Here is a 16658-nt window from a genome sequence, read left to right on the forward strand (position 1 = left end):
ATATAATTTGCTGAGACTCAGAGATCTTTAAATAATTTGAATAACTTTTCTGCATCTAATTTGAAAAGTGCAAGGGTTGCCAAAAGAGATGTTGTTGTTTCATTGTATTCCTCTGGGGGTATATTATAAGCACACACTCAAACATGCATTAATATATAGAGCTTGTAATCCTTGGTTGTTATTCTTCAACTAGAGAAACTCAAGATGAGGATATCAGTGCAAAATTTCACAATGGGATTGTTTTTCATCTTTTCTGTTATTAAAGTATTTTAAATGATGCAGCAGTGCTACAGTGCCAAATTAAATGCAGTCTTGAATTTTTTTAAGCACATATGTTAAGCCCTCAATTGCACAGATAAACACTTGCAAAGACACAGCTGGAGTTATGTGACTTTCCTTGGTGACTTTCAAAGCCCTTGCAAAACCTTGTCCAAAGCTGGTAATGGTGCCTCTGTTTTGAAAAAAGGAGCATTCTTTCTATGAACTTTCTAGATGTAAAAACATACTTCCTTTGTGTTTATTTACTGTACCTTTATGTACTTTTAGCTTTTAAATATTTTGGAAGAGGGATTCTACATCTGTAAAATATAAGTTTTTGTATGATGGACCACCACACTCAAGATGAAAATGGGTAACTTACAGACAATATCTGTAGTATTTCTGTAAGCATATGTTGGTTTTCTAATATATGACTAATGTGTTGGTGATGTGGTCAGTTTACATTGCCTGTAAATGCTTTATAGCGCATTAACAGTTTCAACAGCCTGTGCCTTTACACAGAAAATACATTTCTTCCGCAGTGTTGCAGGCGCCCCTGGACCAGGCTGGTGGAGATCAGCAATGCACACACTCCCAGGCCAGTCCTCCCTCCTGGGGACACATCTTCTCTCCGAGGAGACACTTTTTCTCTTCGCTGCCTCTACAGTGAGAGTTAATATTCTCCAGTTGACTCTCCTGTGCTGAAAAGGAAAATAAAAGGTGAATATAAGGGTACTGGAAGGCAGCTGAAGCTGTGATGCCCTGGCACCAGCAGCCCTGCAATAAGACCATCACACATACAAGGAAAAGCCAGAGCAAAGGAAAAAGTCAGGGAGAAATATTTACGAGAGCAGAGCTGGCTAACATTTCACGGTATCTTAATTTCCATGTTGGAGATATTTCTGAAAGAGGCATAAGGATGAGCAGCAGTTTCATTTTCAGAAGCTTCCTTTTGCTCCAGCTATTTGTTTGACAGGATTTGGGCTTGCATACTATTTTCTCTTTTGATTTTGCTAGATGTCTGCATCCTGGGGAGGCCTTGGGGAGCTGCTTCCCCTTTTGCCTACCTTTCTTAATGCTGCTGTCTATTTTTCTGCAAATTGTTTTCTCTGCTGCTGCAGTGGATCTTCACACTTAAAGTTTTTTCCAAGATTTACAGTGCTACAATGGCACCCAGTAAGAATACACTGGAAGCAAAGAAGTTTGTATGAACCAAACCTGGATAAGAGAAAGTGTATTTGAGAGCTGTCATCAACATCCAGCTCATAGAAGCATGGTGGTAAAAACAGACTTTAAATCCTCCTGTCATAAGAGAGCTCTTCTGTGGGGCAGATCTAACAGAGCACTTGGTGCTGTGCAGTGGCATCATGCGGCCACGGTGCCACGTGGCCTCAGGAGCAGGTGGTGCAGATATGTCCCTCCACTGCACACAGGGCAAGCCTGGCCCCTCGAAAGGCCTGCCAAGGAGGCCGGGCTGGGATGAGGAGGGCCATGATGCAGGAGGGTGCCTCCTGCTAGCTGGGCTCCAGGCACACCAGCTCTGTCCCAAAGGAAGCACCTTGAACTATGGGTTCATAAACTGAGGGAAAAAATTAAATGACTGGAGAAGATGGAGCCCATATTTTATTTAATATCTTTGTGATTAGCGAACCCTCATTTAGAAAGGAGAAATATGGGGCCAGTGCTTGCACAGCCCTTAAGGGCTCCCAGGAACGCCTGCTGCCTCCCGAGAGGGACATCAGGACATGTGAAAGCACTTCTTTCTCTCTCTCTGGGCCTGATTCATGCCTTCTCTTCTGTACAGTGTCATAGTTTCAATGATGGGTAGAAATCATGTTTTCTTTCTTCGCCTCTTCTCTGATATGCCTAGCATAGACCCTCCTTGTGGAACGTGCCTCTTGAAGATGAGAAATGTGGCCTTAAACCATTCCAGCTGGGTTTAGGCTGAAGTTAATTGCTGAGCTACTCAGTCAAGGACAAAATGTGTTTGGGGAACATTAGAGCCAACAGGGAAGTTTTCAGAGAGTTTAGATGTTTGCAGAATTAAGCTGCTGCTGACAAGAAAGGTTTGGGGATGGTGTTGGGTCATAATGTTGGACTTAGGAAAATCAAATCTTTTCATAAGCTCTAATCTTAATAGTGGATGGTAAAAGGGGAAGAATCACTGGTGTGCTTTTCAACTGACTGTATAGTTGTACAGCCACTGAATTTAATTCTTTTCTAGTTAAGCTTAAGGAGAAACACTTGAAAAATTGTAAATAAGAAGTGACAGAATCCAAGCCTTAAACACCTACTCTGATAGCCCAAGAGAAAGCTTGTAATAAAGAGGAAAATAATCCTTTGACAGAAAATAAACCTTAGAAAAAAAACATAGGCAGAAGCTGAATATATGCTGAGATTCAGTGAGAAGAAGAGGCCTTTCCTCTGGGACCACAATGGGATCCAGAGATTATACTTGAAAAAAAACACCCTACCACTCTCAAACCTCCTCCTGAAATTGTGCAGGCGTTTTGAGATCCCAGAAGGCCTCTTGCTTCCTCCTGCAGTGGGTGAGGTACTCAGTATATGGCTTTCTTAGCTATGAAATTTAAATAACTTAACTATAAATTGTTTTACAAACAGAGGCTGGCATCTTGTATTTCAGTCAGAGTCAGTGGTGATGTGTCCAGGTTTCCTGGAAATGCATTCAGAGAGACTTCTATTGATTTAGACCTTCACACAGATCTATTATTCCTAGCAAAATTCTCTGGGGGGTAAAGTTTGTTTTTTCAGACTATGGCTCTGCCAAAGAATTCTGTATTACCTATCAGACAAGGTACTTGACAAAATCAGTTTAAGGAAGATAAAGACATTTCATTTGGTTTAGAAAATAATGTAAGAAAATTCTATTATCTGGATGTTTGATTTTATTTTCCTGCTCCCAGTTTCACCTCACACCCCAGACATTGCTCTACTGTGAGACTGGTAGGAGTAACTGAGTCTGACTGTGACACATGGTAGAGCTGTGAACTATTTTGGCTCTGGCCTTGCAATAAACTCTGTGCAGGTATAGGGGTCTATCTGCATTGAACCTTAATAATAAACCCATTTAATCTGAACTCCTATGTAAGCTCATACAGAGAGCCTGATGGCTACCTGTGAGGCTCCTCAGTGGTTGGAGGCAAGAGCTTGGCTATGGGAATCCCCCAGGGACAGGAGTCCTATGCACGCAGAAGCTTTTTGCCAGCCTCTGCTGGAGTTTGGGGAGAAATAATTTGCCTTCTGCAGGACGCATTTGCCTTTGTTTAGAAGACCAGTAGGACCATTTCTGTTAAGATACATTTTGGATTTGGGGGCTAATAAAATCCTGTTATCCTTTTATGCTATCCGTTAAACAAGAGCATCGACCAGAACTCTGTATTGAACAGGTTTAACAGTGAGACGCTGAGCAAATGAAAAGGGGAAGGACAAGGAAAGGGCTTCTTGCTGGGGAGGTGTCCCATAGCAGGGCTCTGCATCTGTCTGAGTGCCTTTGACTGGCATCACCTCCTGGCCCCTTGGAGCCTTCAGGGCATCTGGGGGCTGCAAAGGGCCCCTTTCCGCAGGCAGGTGCTGACAGGAAACAATGCAGAGCCAGGCAGAAGAGTCACAGAAGGCTGGAAGAGCAAGAGGAAGGTGAACAAATAAGGATGAGCATTGTTAAGTGGTATATCCAAGTACAGATATTAACTAAGTTGCAAAAGTATTTTTATCTTATGTTCAGCCTGTGCAAATTTCATTCCTGCATGCTATAAATAAAAGTAGAGGTGAAGACAATGAATTATGGGGGAAAGAAAGGACTAGCAAACCCAGATCTTAAAATGATATATAATTTAACACTTAATCCTTGAAAAGATTCTGAGAAAGAGAAATGACTCAGACTTTACAATAAATGGTGATCTATAAAGAACTGATCTTTTCATGGGATGACTTTGGTGACTGTGATTCCATCTCTATATTTTTAATCTAGATAGCAAGAGTTATAAAAGTGAATTTAATATATTTATCATAAGGAGCTCAGTGTGGAATTTGAAATCACTGTGATGTGCTTGACCTGTAGGGTGGTTGTATATTGCTCTGTAGGCGAGGTCTTCTGAAAGTCTACATTTTTAAAGTAATATGCAAAACTGACCTTTCATGAGGTTCCTTTTTCCCTTCATTCATCACAAAAAAGTTAGTTTTGACCAGATACCTCCTGCAATTAATTTCAATAAGAGCACTGGAGCAAAGGCCAGACTACCTAGATAGGCTAGCTGTATTCATGTCAGCTGGCTCTAAGGAAATTTACCCAAGAGTATTTTAGGAATTATCCTGAGCAACCTCTAAACTGCTAATGAACATTTCTGAGAATTGCTGTAGGATAGGGGGTTCCAGAGGACTGGAAAAAGGCAAACAAGATCTATCTTTAGGGCAAGACTAGGAAAGGGACTGTGAGACTTATGATGATCAATGAGTTTAAATTCAGTTGCTAGAAATACTTACTAAACAGTCACTTAATAACCAACAAAACAGACAATATATAATTTTGTTAAGAGCAAATCACATGATACCATTCTAACAAAATTCTTTAACATGGTTAGAAACCTAGCAAAGTAGGGCAAATCACAGATAAAATTTAAATTGACCATTGTACAGCTTTTGATGAACTCATGTGATCTTTTCATAAGCAGGGTAAAGGAAAATGACCTAGATACAAATATGAGGTGGATATACAACTGACTGATAGCCACTATTTGAGTTTATTGTTCAGTGGGTTACTTAATTCAGAAGATACAAGAGGTTGAGCCCTATAGAAGTTTGTCCCAATATGATCAATTTTATTCTGCTGCAGAAAGGGATCTAGAAGATTACAATGGAGTGCAACTGAAAATACAATATACAGCACTGCTGCAAGACATTCAAATGCCCTTCTGGGATGAATTAACAGGTAGAAAAATATAGGAAGTAGTTCTTTTACTCTGCTTGGCACTAGTGACCTCAGCTGGAATATTGTACCCAGTTTTGGGCTGGGTATTTTTAGAAGAACATACCTCTACAAATCATGGAGTTCAGAGGTGAGCAACACAAATAGTAAGAAATGTGACTTCTTGGGAATGCTTGAAAGAACTGTGCCTGTATTTTCTAGAAAAAAGACAAGGATGATGCAAGTCTTCACATATACAAAACACATACTTTACCTCCAAAATTGGTAGGAAAATAAGTAATCTTGGTTGCTGAGAGCAAAAATAATTTAGATATTAATCTTAAAGGAAGAAACACCTTGAACTGAAGGGACAACTGAGCAGTGGCTATCTCAAGGGCTGATGGCATCCCCTACAGTGGAGATTTTTAAGAACAACTAAGGATGGTGTAAATCTACCTGATTTTGTCTCAAGACTGAAGATGGCCTAGATCAGGGTGGCTTGTTCTGCCGACCATCTGTAGATTGCTTGGACAATTTTTCCAGCCTGCTTCCAGCCTCCTCAGAAGTACACTGCAAGCTGTTCAGGGGTGGCACATTCTGTCCAGCTCATAGTTTCATAGAGAGCTTTCTCATATGGTGGGTGCAGGTCAGCTTCCCTGCTCAAAGAAGGACTAGAGCCATTCGGGGAGGACAGTGGTTGGGAGCAGGCTGCTGCCAGCGCAATTCATCTAGCTCAAAGTTCATTCTCTGCTCAAGACTGGGGATCATCTGGAAAACAGAGGAGCCAAGGAAAGGTTGTGTGAAAAACTTGGGTAGCAGCAGTGTACCCCTTAAACTGCAATCAAAAGAGATGACTGAGCAGATATTCCTGGATTCAAGATTTCCCTACTGAGGTCCTGGGACAGCTGGTGACCCATGCGCCTACGGTTCAGTGGTCCATAACTGGCCTACATAATCATCATATAGTTGTTCCCCATTAAAGATTTGCCAATAAAGCTAGATGGTATTCTGAGAAATATTCCAAACTTTGGCACTGATCCACTGGTTCAAAATGTGTGGAAGTCATTAGATGAAATGACCTCTTGAGGTCATTTTCAACCTCACACAGCAGAGATTTCTCTAAGGTAGTAGAGTAATTTCACTCTTCTTTGGAATAGCAGCAGGAGTAAAAATGGAAGAGCAAATAATTGATAAAAAATGGCATAGTTTCAGTATCTGTTAATGATATAGCAAGCTCATGACACTTCTATTTATGCTATGCATAATAGAGTGCTAATGCAGATTTGAGAGAGATGGTGTATTAAGTTATGCCATTTGAGAATTATATAATATCTCATCTTTAGGGAAAACTTCTGGCAAATAGCTAAACTGTTAAATTGTATTACTTGAGAATTACAAATAGTGTAATTTGGGGGGAAGATTGTGACAGGTACAACTACTTGCTTTGTCTTCTCACACAGGATGAGATGCCTTATTTTTCTCAAATGCCATAATTGGTCAAGGATTTGTGATAGATCAATATTCCTTAAAACAATATTATAAATCTGAATCATTACAGTTTCACCTGTCAGGAAAGAAAAGAAAGAAAAGTTCCTGCATATGGTATCTCACTGATACATACTGAAGTTTACCCTGCAGGGCAGGAAATCTGCTGTGGAAAGACCCAATTTTAATGCTTCAAGACTTCAGATGTGTGAAAGACAAGATATCATTACATTGACACATAGGATTGGATAAGGGCATATTTTTACTTGGGACCTGCTACTGTGCTTATCAGGGAAATCCCCTGTCATACAAAGGTCTGATGCAGCCTCGTTTTGTGAAGGACAGGGACTGATCTAGCTGGGAATATGCCACAGGTATTATCTGAAGTTACAATCCTACTCGAAAGCCTCAGCAGAGCACTACATGGGTGGTCCACCTCTAATGCAGGATAGTGCTTTCATCCAGCCCTAATAATTAAATGGCAGAGTATGCTACCATGTTTCTGTTGCGGTATCCAACGGTCACCCTTAAAATGATAAGAAATCAAAGTGTCCGAACATGGTAAATAGGAATGTAAGCTGTTTACATAATCACTGTTTACATTCTGTTAGAGGTGACAAAATCATCAAGAAAAAAATTATCAGTGTTGATAAAGAGCATATCAGTAAACAGCAGATTAAGCAGGACACAGGGAGCCTTACAGCCCAATTATACATAATTTGCCATGGACATGGTTTGAGAAAGAAATGCACACAATGATTTAGAGAAAATTGCTTAGCTTGGCCACATTCTTATTAACAAGACAACAGTGCCTGAGAGCAAACTGTCCTTGAAAAATATCTCCTGGAAATAATAGTGTGTTGTCATCCTTTGCCTTGTGATGAAGAAGAGCCTTTCCTCCCATTCCCCACCCTGTCTAAGGTTTGACCGTCACTGGAGCCTCTTCAAAATCTACCTGACCTACATGCTTGCACACAGCTGCTTTGGAGAGCCAGGGTCTACACCATTAATCATTACAGGCCTTCAGCAGTCAGTTTTTCAAGATCTATGCAGTGACTTCCTCCTACTTCACAACCACGGTACTGTGGATCTGAGAAGTGGTGATACATCTCCCAGCTCTGACATACCTTTTTATCCAATTAACATTCTTGCATCCTGCCTAAAGTCCTATTCCCACCATTTTCTGCACTCATGCATTGACTGCAAGCACAGAGACAAATCAACCATATTGCCAGAGAAGTGAATGTATAGATCTACCAGCAGTCTAAGGAAAATGACTTTACAGCTGTACTTTATCCCAGCTGTTTATGAAAAGCATGCATTTTGTTTCACCACACCTTCAGCAGTGGCCCCACGGGGCATTTTGTTGATCAAATTTAAACATGACAGTCAGCTTTCAAGGAAGTTTTCAAAATCAAAACATACTGAGGTGGATAAAGATGGTGACTTGTTGCCCATTGTCTTCATATGATGAAAAAGGGATATGAGAAAAGTTTTACAATGCCATTAAAGTAACATGAATATTAAGGACAGAGTGTCAAAAAATGATAGCCTAGGAAAGTCTGAAAGGTGCAATGCCTTTTCTAGTGGCTTAATCTTTCCTTAAAAGATGAACTGTGACCCATTGCCTAATGGACTTCAAAATGAATAATGAGAGAATACATCCAGAATAGATAAAGAATCTGTTAAGGAATATTTGGATAAGTTAGGAAGGACTCAAATTACCTTTGCCTTTGACAGAATCTCAGAAATCACTGAGCACTTTTTGAGTTCCTGGGAAATGGGGAAAATCCCAGAAAACTAGGGAAGGATAGCCTTATTACCATCTTGAAAAGAGGGACTAGGTTTATGTAAAGAATATCTGGCTAGGAAACAGTATTGTAGAAAAGGATCTGTAATGGACAACAAATTGAACATGACTTCAAAGTGTTTTTTTCATCAATAAGGAAGAAATCACTCTGGGATGTTTGAATAGGGGTAATATATGGAAGACATGGGTGATAAATACTGTCCTTCACATGGTAAAGTCTTGGTCAAAGCAATATTTCTAGTATCAGAGTCCATGTTTTAAAAAATATATAGGTGTAATGAGAAGACATTTATTTATTAAGAAGGTTAAAAAAAATCTATAAAAACCGATTTTTATAGAAAAGGGGAGATGAAGGGGAAGTGTAGGTGTTAATTGTGTAAAAGGTAGCTATAAACAGAGAAGTGGTCAGTTATTCACCATTTGCACTGAGAAACTAATCTGTGAATATACAAGAACAATAAGGCTTATGTTAAATATTAGGGAAACTTTCTTACTGTCAAGGCAGTTTGGTACTACACCAGGAGACAGTTGGATCCTCAACACTGGAAGTTTTAAAAATAGTTTAGACAAATGTCTCATTGCCTGAGATCAGCAGTTGGACTATATGACCTTTTGTGCCTGGCATTTCTATAATTCATTTCTTCTAGCACATACCTTGATTTTTAAGCAATCTATTTTGTGGCACATTCAAATTCCAGCTACAAGCTCTTTGTTTTGTTGGCCATATGCTTTTGAGCACAAAATCATGTGCTGTGCTTGACAAGCTGAAAGGCTCCAGGGACATCCTGTTGGAAAAACAAAAAGAAGAAATACTAGGAAGGTGAGTGAAGAAGAAAGGAAGAATATATTAGCTATCCAGCTCAGAGGAAGTGTTGCAAATATCACCAACCAGTTCCTCTTGTCTTTGAGCCCAGATAATCACAGGCTGAGTTTGCAAGCTCAGCACAGGGGTGCTGTGTAACATGTATATTTATGGTCTCATGACCACTGCAGGAGTTTAATGAGTATTTCAGTGTGGGGGAAAACACCATGAACAGATGGAAAGGCAGCAGTAATCCACAGACATATTGACGAGGCATGCAGGCCAACTGGGTGCTGACCAAGCCCAGCTGTCTCTCTCTTTGGTCTAGTCTGTTTGGGAGAAAAAGAGGCAGTTTCAAGTAACACTCTGTGAGTGAATTTCCGGTTAGTGTTGATGTAGTGTGACTATTTTTCCAGACCCTGTCTTATCCATAACCAAGATGCCATCTTCACTGCCTAGGAATTGCCACCATTCAGAGCCTGCACCATGATGCAGCACAGTATTTTTTCCTCTTGGTGCTGAGTCTGTGTAGAGAAGGCTGCCTCTGGGAGAAAAAAGTGAGCCTAGGGAGGAGACAGTAAAAGGTGCCTGCTCTCCCATAGCCATGATAAATCCTCTGCTGTTCTGGGCCTACAAAATTATTGGACAGAGATTGTATCTGCACACATGCCCTTTTTATGTTGCCTGCCCAATAAATCTCATAAAGTTCTTATGTAATTACTGTATGCAACTCATATGGCAAGGAAGAGAGGCTTACTTTGGCTCAGTCTAAACCTTTTCCTAATCAAATTCAGCTGAACAGAAAACCACTACTTTAATACTAAAAAAGAGTGCTTGTGGAGAAGCTTGCTTCAGCTTAGCTGTATGAGTTAAAATTCACATCCGGTTACACTAGAGCAATTTGTTGTGTGACCAAGGCCTTATCATAGAATCACAGAATAGTTGGGGTTGGGAGGCACCTCTGGAGATCGTCTGGTCCAACCCCCCTGCTCAAGCAGGGTCACCTAGAGCAGGTTACCCAGGACCATGTCCAGCTGGTTTTGAATATCTGCAAGGATGGAGACTCCACAGTCTCTCTGGGCAACTGTTCCAATGTTCAACCACCCTCACAGTAAAGTGTTTTCTTGTATTCAAGTGTACTGGTATGTAGGTCTCAACACTAAGGCATCAAGGATGTAGGAGGGTCTAAGAGAAACTGGAGCAGAGACCCTTTAACTTGTCAAGGACAAAAAAAAAAAACCCAAAAAACAAAAAAAACACAACTCTTAGGAAAGGCTCTTATAAAAAAATCACTGTGTGGTGAAAGAAACCATTTTCATTATGAGGAATGACTGGTAGTAACCTGGAGCTGTTCCTTGTCTAACGGCATTTCAGTAAGTTTGCAGTGCCTTGGTGCAGCAGACCCAAAGAAAAGCTTGGATGGATGAAAGCCTGTCTGTCTGGTTTTTATTTTTTGTGTTGTTTTTTTTTTAAATGTATTGGTTAGTCTACTAGAAGATACTACTTCTTAACAAGCTTGCCTCACATGTTAGGACACTAGGGCTACAGAAACATTACCTCATTAATACAACATTACACTACAAACAAAACACCGAATAACACGTTCCACTCTGTCAGTATCAGGGCCAAGGGTCAAGTAGCCTTTTTTCATTCTGAATCTTTTTCATATAGCTTTTAACTTAGATTTTTAACATATCCAAGGCCTGCTCAAAATATAAGCAAACTGGCCAGGTACCAGGACTCAGGTAGAGCTCAGTGACTTCTGAAATTAGCTATATGAATATGGGTGAGGAGTAGTCAAACAATGTAAGGATGATCCTCTTAATATTATCTGAAAAGGTACATTTAAAAGAACACTGAAATTACAAATGCTGAATCATAATGCAAGTGCTCAAAGAGACCAATTTAAGGTTCAGCCAGCAATTCTAATTAATTCTAATATTTCCTATCTTTGAATGCTTGATTTTGCATTTCTGCTAATATCCTTGTAACACAGATTTTGTGTGTGCAGTTTTCTAGGTTGAAAAGCAAACAAACCCTTTCCCTTCTGTGCAATTACGTTACTCCTGCAGGCTATCTCCAGAGATCAAATTTTTCACTCCACCCCACAGACCTTTGCCACTTGAGCAAATGCTGTAGTTGTGAAATGTCATCTAGAACCTGGCTCAGCATCAGTGGGACACCCTCTGGCATCGTTTTCAGGGGTGTTTGCTGCCAGCAGATGGTGAGACCCTTGATTTCCACTCAGACCAGCCTCTGGAGGGCCTCCCTGAGCAGATTCTTGGTGTGTCCATTTCCCACCTCTTCCAATCGTGATCACTGAAGGCTGTGGCACATAGGAATAAATGAATCTCTTCAGAGTTGAAGCTTCAGCTCTGTGTTTCAAACATATTTTTCCATTTGTATAATGCACTTGTTTGCATTTCAAACAGTATTTGCTTTTGTGATGACTTTCATCATAGCTATGGATATCCCTGTTCACTCTGATTGTCCCCCTCACACCATGTCAAACCTGTCCAACCTCACTCTGTCCTTATGTGGCATTTTAGGCTTCTGGGAGGCAGGTATGACACCTTGCTCATATCAACTGCTTTGACCATAGAGGTCCAAATGGCATTTGCAGCTCTTCTTTCCAGGAATCTGTAGCTGGTTGCTATAGTGATAAACAAGTTGGCTTATTAGGAAAAAGAACAAAGCACTAGAGAAAATGATTTCAAAATGGCCTACATGCATACATAAACATGCAATCTTGTTCTTCATTACCAGCTCAGACAGCTGGTTTCTTGTTTCTGGAACAGCGCAAACCCCAAATATATTATTTTAGCAAGTCCAGCTTGGTCTCCACTGCCTGTCTTTCCTGACAGACTTCCTCTGTGTGTGTGGTGTTCCTCTGCTTCTGAGAAGGAGAATTAATTTTCTTGGGGACTTCCACAACTGAAGAGTGTAGAAAACATTGTCCCTTAAAGAAATTGTTAGTTGATCAAATGAGGCTGAAATAAGTATAAAGGAACAGATGAAGACAGAAGAAATGATGGGTTTTCTGCATTCTATGCTGTTTCTCTTCTTTGCTTTTTTTTCTTCTCCTCATGCTGATGTCAAGGTGCCTGTATGCAGACTTAGGGTGGCTATCTGCATCTGTCAGCTGGTAGAACATTATATTCTCTGTAGGAAAGTTGGCTCGAGCATTGGTCTTTTGGGCCTTCAGTAAAGAATAATAAACCTGTCCTTGTTTAAATTCCTGGACATGCAGTGACTCCACTGAGATCAGGCTTGAGCCCTTGAATGTGCAGTAGACAGTGTAGTAGACAGATACTGCAGATAAACAACTAGCTGCACCACTGGTGTTGGCAACAGGGTTTTGGTTTCTATGACCATGGGACCCTGTTTGAAGATCGACAACTTATTGGGAGATATGGGATCCATCTCACTAAGTGGGGCACATGCGTCTTTGCCAACAGGCAGGCCAACCTAGTAAGGAGAGCTTTAAACTAGGAAAGATGGGGGAAGGGGAGAGTTATGGAAACCATGCAGTCAGCAAAATGGGGCTCAAGTGGGGATAGCTCCAGCAATTGCATGCAGTTAAGGAAGTACCTACAAGACAAGACTATGGGGAATCCTCTTGCACCCCTCCTGGGAAATCAGCATGCTTGAATACCTCTCTGAAGTGCCAGTACACAAATGCATGCAGCATGGGGAATAAACAGAAAGAATTAGAGATCTGTGTGCAGTCACAGGGCTATGATCTCATTGCAGTTACAGAGACATGATGGGATAGCTCACAACTGGAATGCTGCCATGGATGGATACAAGTTCTTTAGGAAGGACAGGCCAGGAAGGCGAGGAGGGGGAGTCACCATTTATGTGAGAGAGCAACTGGAATGTATCAAGCTCTGCCTAGGGGTGGATGATGAGCGGGTCGAGAGCTTATGGGTAAGGATTAAAGGGCAGGCTAGCATGGGTGACACTGTTGTGGGTGTTTGCTACAGGCCACCTGATCAGGAAGAGGAAGTAGATGAGGCCTTCTACAAACAGCTGGAAGTAGCCTCACAATCACAGGCCCTGGTTCTCATGGGGGACTTGAATGGGGTATCTAAAGGGAGAGTGTAAAGAAGACAGAGCCAGACTCTTCTCAGTGGTGCCCAGCGATAGGATGAGAGGCAACGAGCACAAACTGAAACACAGGAAGGACTGTCTGAACATAAGGAAAAACATTATTACTGTGAGGGTGACAGAGCACTGGAGCAGGTTGCCCAGAGAGGTGGTGGAGTCTCCATCCCTGGAGATATTTAAAAGCCGTCTGGACACAATCCTGGGCAATGTGCTCTAGGTGACCCTGCTTGAGCAGGGGTGTTGGACTAGATGATCTCCAGAGGTCCCTTCCAACCTCAGCAATTCTGTGATTCTGTGACACTGCTGTGAGAAACAGGGCCAATGCTGTTTTTAGGCTATTGACACATTTTGGTTGACTGAGTCAAGCCACAAGGTATCGTTTCACTAGATGCTAAACATCTAGTGAATGCATAACACTAGAAACTAAACTGCATATATTTAATTTAGATAGGCAGGCTAGTCTTTTGTCTACCATGTTTTGAGTCACTTTTTATCTGTTTTTACCCATCACAGTAACTAGGCTCATGAACCACCAGATTTGATTATCCATTTTCAGTTATCACCAGTCGCTGCTGTTGAAAGCAAATGGCCAAATATTCCAAAGCAATGAACCATCCATGGGTTAAATTTACTCAATTACAGTCATGTGAAATAGGAACTATTTCTCTACAGTATTTTATGCACTAGTTAAAAATAATTGCACATTTTTATATGTTTATCCAACTGTTTTTGCTTCTGTTTCCCACAGAACTGTAATAGTTTTATCAGCTGCAGAGCCTACAAAACAATCAATTTTAATAGCTTTTTCCAAACGCTATCTATAACTCTGACTGTCTTTCCAATATCTGTAGAAGAACAGTCTGTAATGTTATACCCAGCTTGAGGAAATCCTGATGCTCAGAAACTGAAGGGAAACTCAAAAGCTGTTTTGAGCAAGCAAAAGGCTTGCCTGCTGGGCATGTCCAGCTGAGAGGCTGGTGGTAGCAGAAGCCTCTAGACAGAGCTGCCTGATGGCGCGTGACCATCTGAGCAGGAGAAAAGCAAAAAGAACTGAGTTGGTGTAGAGGAAGCAGGTATGCAGATGGCATAGCTATAGCAACTCTTACGCCATGCCTGTCCCTTTCTACAGATGTTGGAAAGGCTGCAGCCAATGGAAAGGGGATAAACTGGGGCATGCAATTCATGGCTAACATTATGGTCCCTGATGACTGTGTCCAGCCAGTGCAAGCTGGAAGAGTCTGCAGCATGCTCTAATCTGAAAAAAGCGTCTGTGGTCCTATACAGAACGTTCCCAGGAATGAGATTTCTCTTGCAGGTAAGTGCATATTCACACTCTGTTTTCTGACACTGTATCAGGCATTCCCTTGCCAGAGCTGGGCATCCTCTGCTGGTAGGAACAGTGCGTAAAACTGAAGTAGAGGTAGTCTTTTTCAAAGCAAACAGAAAATTGGGTGCCCAGCCCCAACACATCTGTGACAAAAATCTTTAGAGAATGCGGGCAGCAATCAGCAACGCCAAAATAGATGAGCCAAGCAATAAACAGCTGCAAACAATTCTGGACCAGATCCTAAAGAGAAATGCCTGCCCACACACCATCATACAACTCAGAACATGCACTGTGCTACATATTGTGTGTGAAACCATAGGAACAGTCTGAGTCACACCATGATTGGTACCATCCATCACAAGTTAGAAACTTGTCCTTTGTTTCAGAGTAACACCCGAGGCCTCAAATCAAATGTGACAATTTTTATAATAAACAGTGCTGAGATGTTTTGTAGCAAAAACCTATCTCTGCAGACAGTCTGTCCCCACAAATGAAATAGATATTTTATTGGGTCCCTCCAATTTCCAAGAGAAGAACATTTGCTTATCTGGAAACAACAGTTCAATAAATAATATTTTTGTTTGTATATAGTGCCTTTCAACCACAGGAATTCCATGGGAATTCTCTCTTTTACTTTTCCATGTAAGATAATCTATGCCTAAAGCTAACAGAAAATGTGTTGCATTTACTACCATATGCTTGACTTACGACCTCTGAGCCTGTTCTGTAGCATGTGAAAACATCTTACAACAGTTCTGGAGTAAAAATACATTATCAAATAGCCAAGTATCTTGTATCATTATATTACAGATGTTATATACAGTTAGAAGCAGTAAATACTTTGTTAGCAAATGTACAGAAACATTAAATTTAGCTACCAAATTGCAGCAACACAATTAAAGAGATGGAAGAATACCAAATAGTCCATCAGAATATCTCCCTGGTGCTGAGTTAGTGTTTGTGCTCCTTTCTAAACTGCTGCAGTTAAATTAGCTATTCTTATTGCTGCCTTTATTAAGGTCTTATAGCCACAAACTATTAAATATTCTCTCTAGGCTTGGCTCTGAATACGTGCACAAAAGTCCCACTAAAGATAGTATTTTTGACTGAAAAAGACTCAGCACTCAGTGAAGAATGTCAATTAAACACATTCATTTGTTACCCTTAGTTTCTAAATTCTGCCCCAATAGATTTTTTTAGTGTCCTGACATGGTAATATATAATACCTGGAAGTTACTAGCTTTGAATTCACTCTTCTGAAATGACTCCTGACTTTCAGATGAGAACAAACAATACCTTATTGCTATGTTGCTTAAATACATGTGTTTGCATTATTTGAATGAATTCTCTCTGTAAATACTGCTGTACAGTAAATGAGAAACAATGGCATGTTCAGTCATTGGAGAGAGATGTTATTTAGATTATCGTCCTTTATCTAAACTGCATCAGCACAAAATGGGCAACTGTAATTTCATGTCTGGTATGTTTTTGATTTGGATATATCGAACTGTTTATGCTTGCTGCATTCCTCCATATTATTTCATTAATCACATAACAACCCTTCCCTTTTTTCACTAAACATGCTAACTCTAATTATCTCTCTGCTACACAGATGTTTCCTCATTTAGATGTTCAGTGCATGGTCATGCATCGCCCTCACTTTCCCATGGATTTCAGCCTGTATTACATCACTTTAATGTCCTTTCTGTCTGTGAGCCCTCTGGGTTAATATGTACCTTTGAATAACAAATTGATTGCTAGAAAGATATGAATGATATATACAGTCCTCATTATATGTATTTGTTACACACATGCAAATGTGAAGGATACATATAAAACACAAACGAAAGCAATAGTTTAAACCAAGGAGGCTAGTGAGAAAACATAATAGATTTGTTTAACCCCCACTATTTCCACTGATCAATGATAAGTCATTGTATTTGAT

General features: G+C 40.6%; 1 long non-coding RNA gene across 2 annotated transcripts in view; it reads right to left on the reverse strand.

Moving 5' to 3' along the window:
* The window catches only part of LOC106492502 (uncharacterized), an 18659-nt gene continuing 2001 nt past the window's right edge, over positions 1–16658 (reverse strand). For both annotated transcript variants that reach the window (XR_010883812.1, XR_001294004.2), the window contains exons 2-3: positions 9129–9259; positions 1–959 (exon numbers count right to left, since the gene is read on the reverse strand). This is a non-coding gene — a long non-coding RNA (uncharacterized lncRNA). The remainder of the gene's footprint in view (positions 960–9128; positions 9260–16658) is intronic.

The sequence above is a fragment of the Apteryx mantelli genome, chromosome 3 (assembly GCF_036417845.1).
Source record: "Apteryx mantelli isolate bAptMan1 chromosome 3, bAptMan1.hap1, whole genome shotgun sequence".
NCBI lineage: Eukaryota > Metazoa > Chordata > Aves > Apterygiformes > Apterygidae > Apteryx > Apteryx mantelli.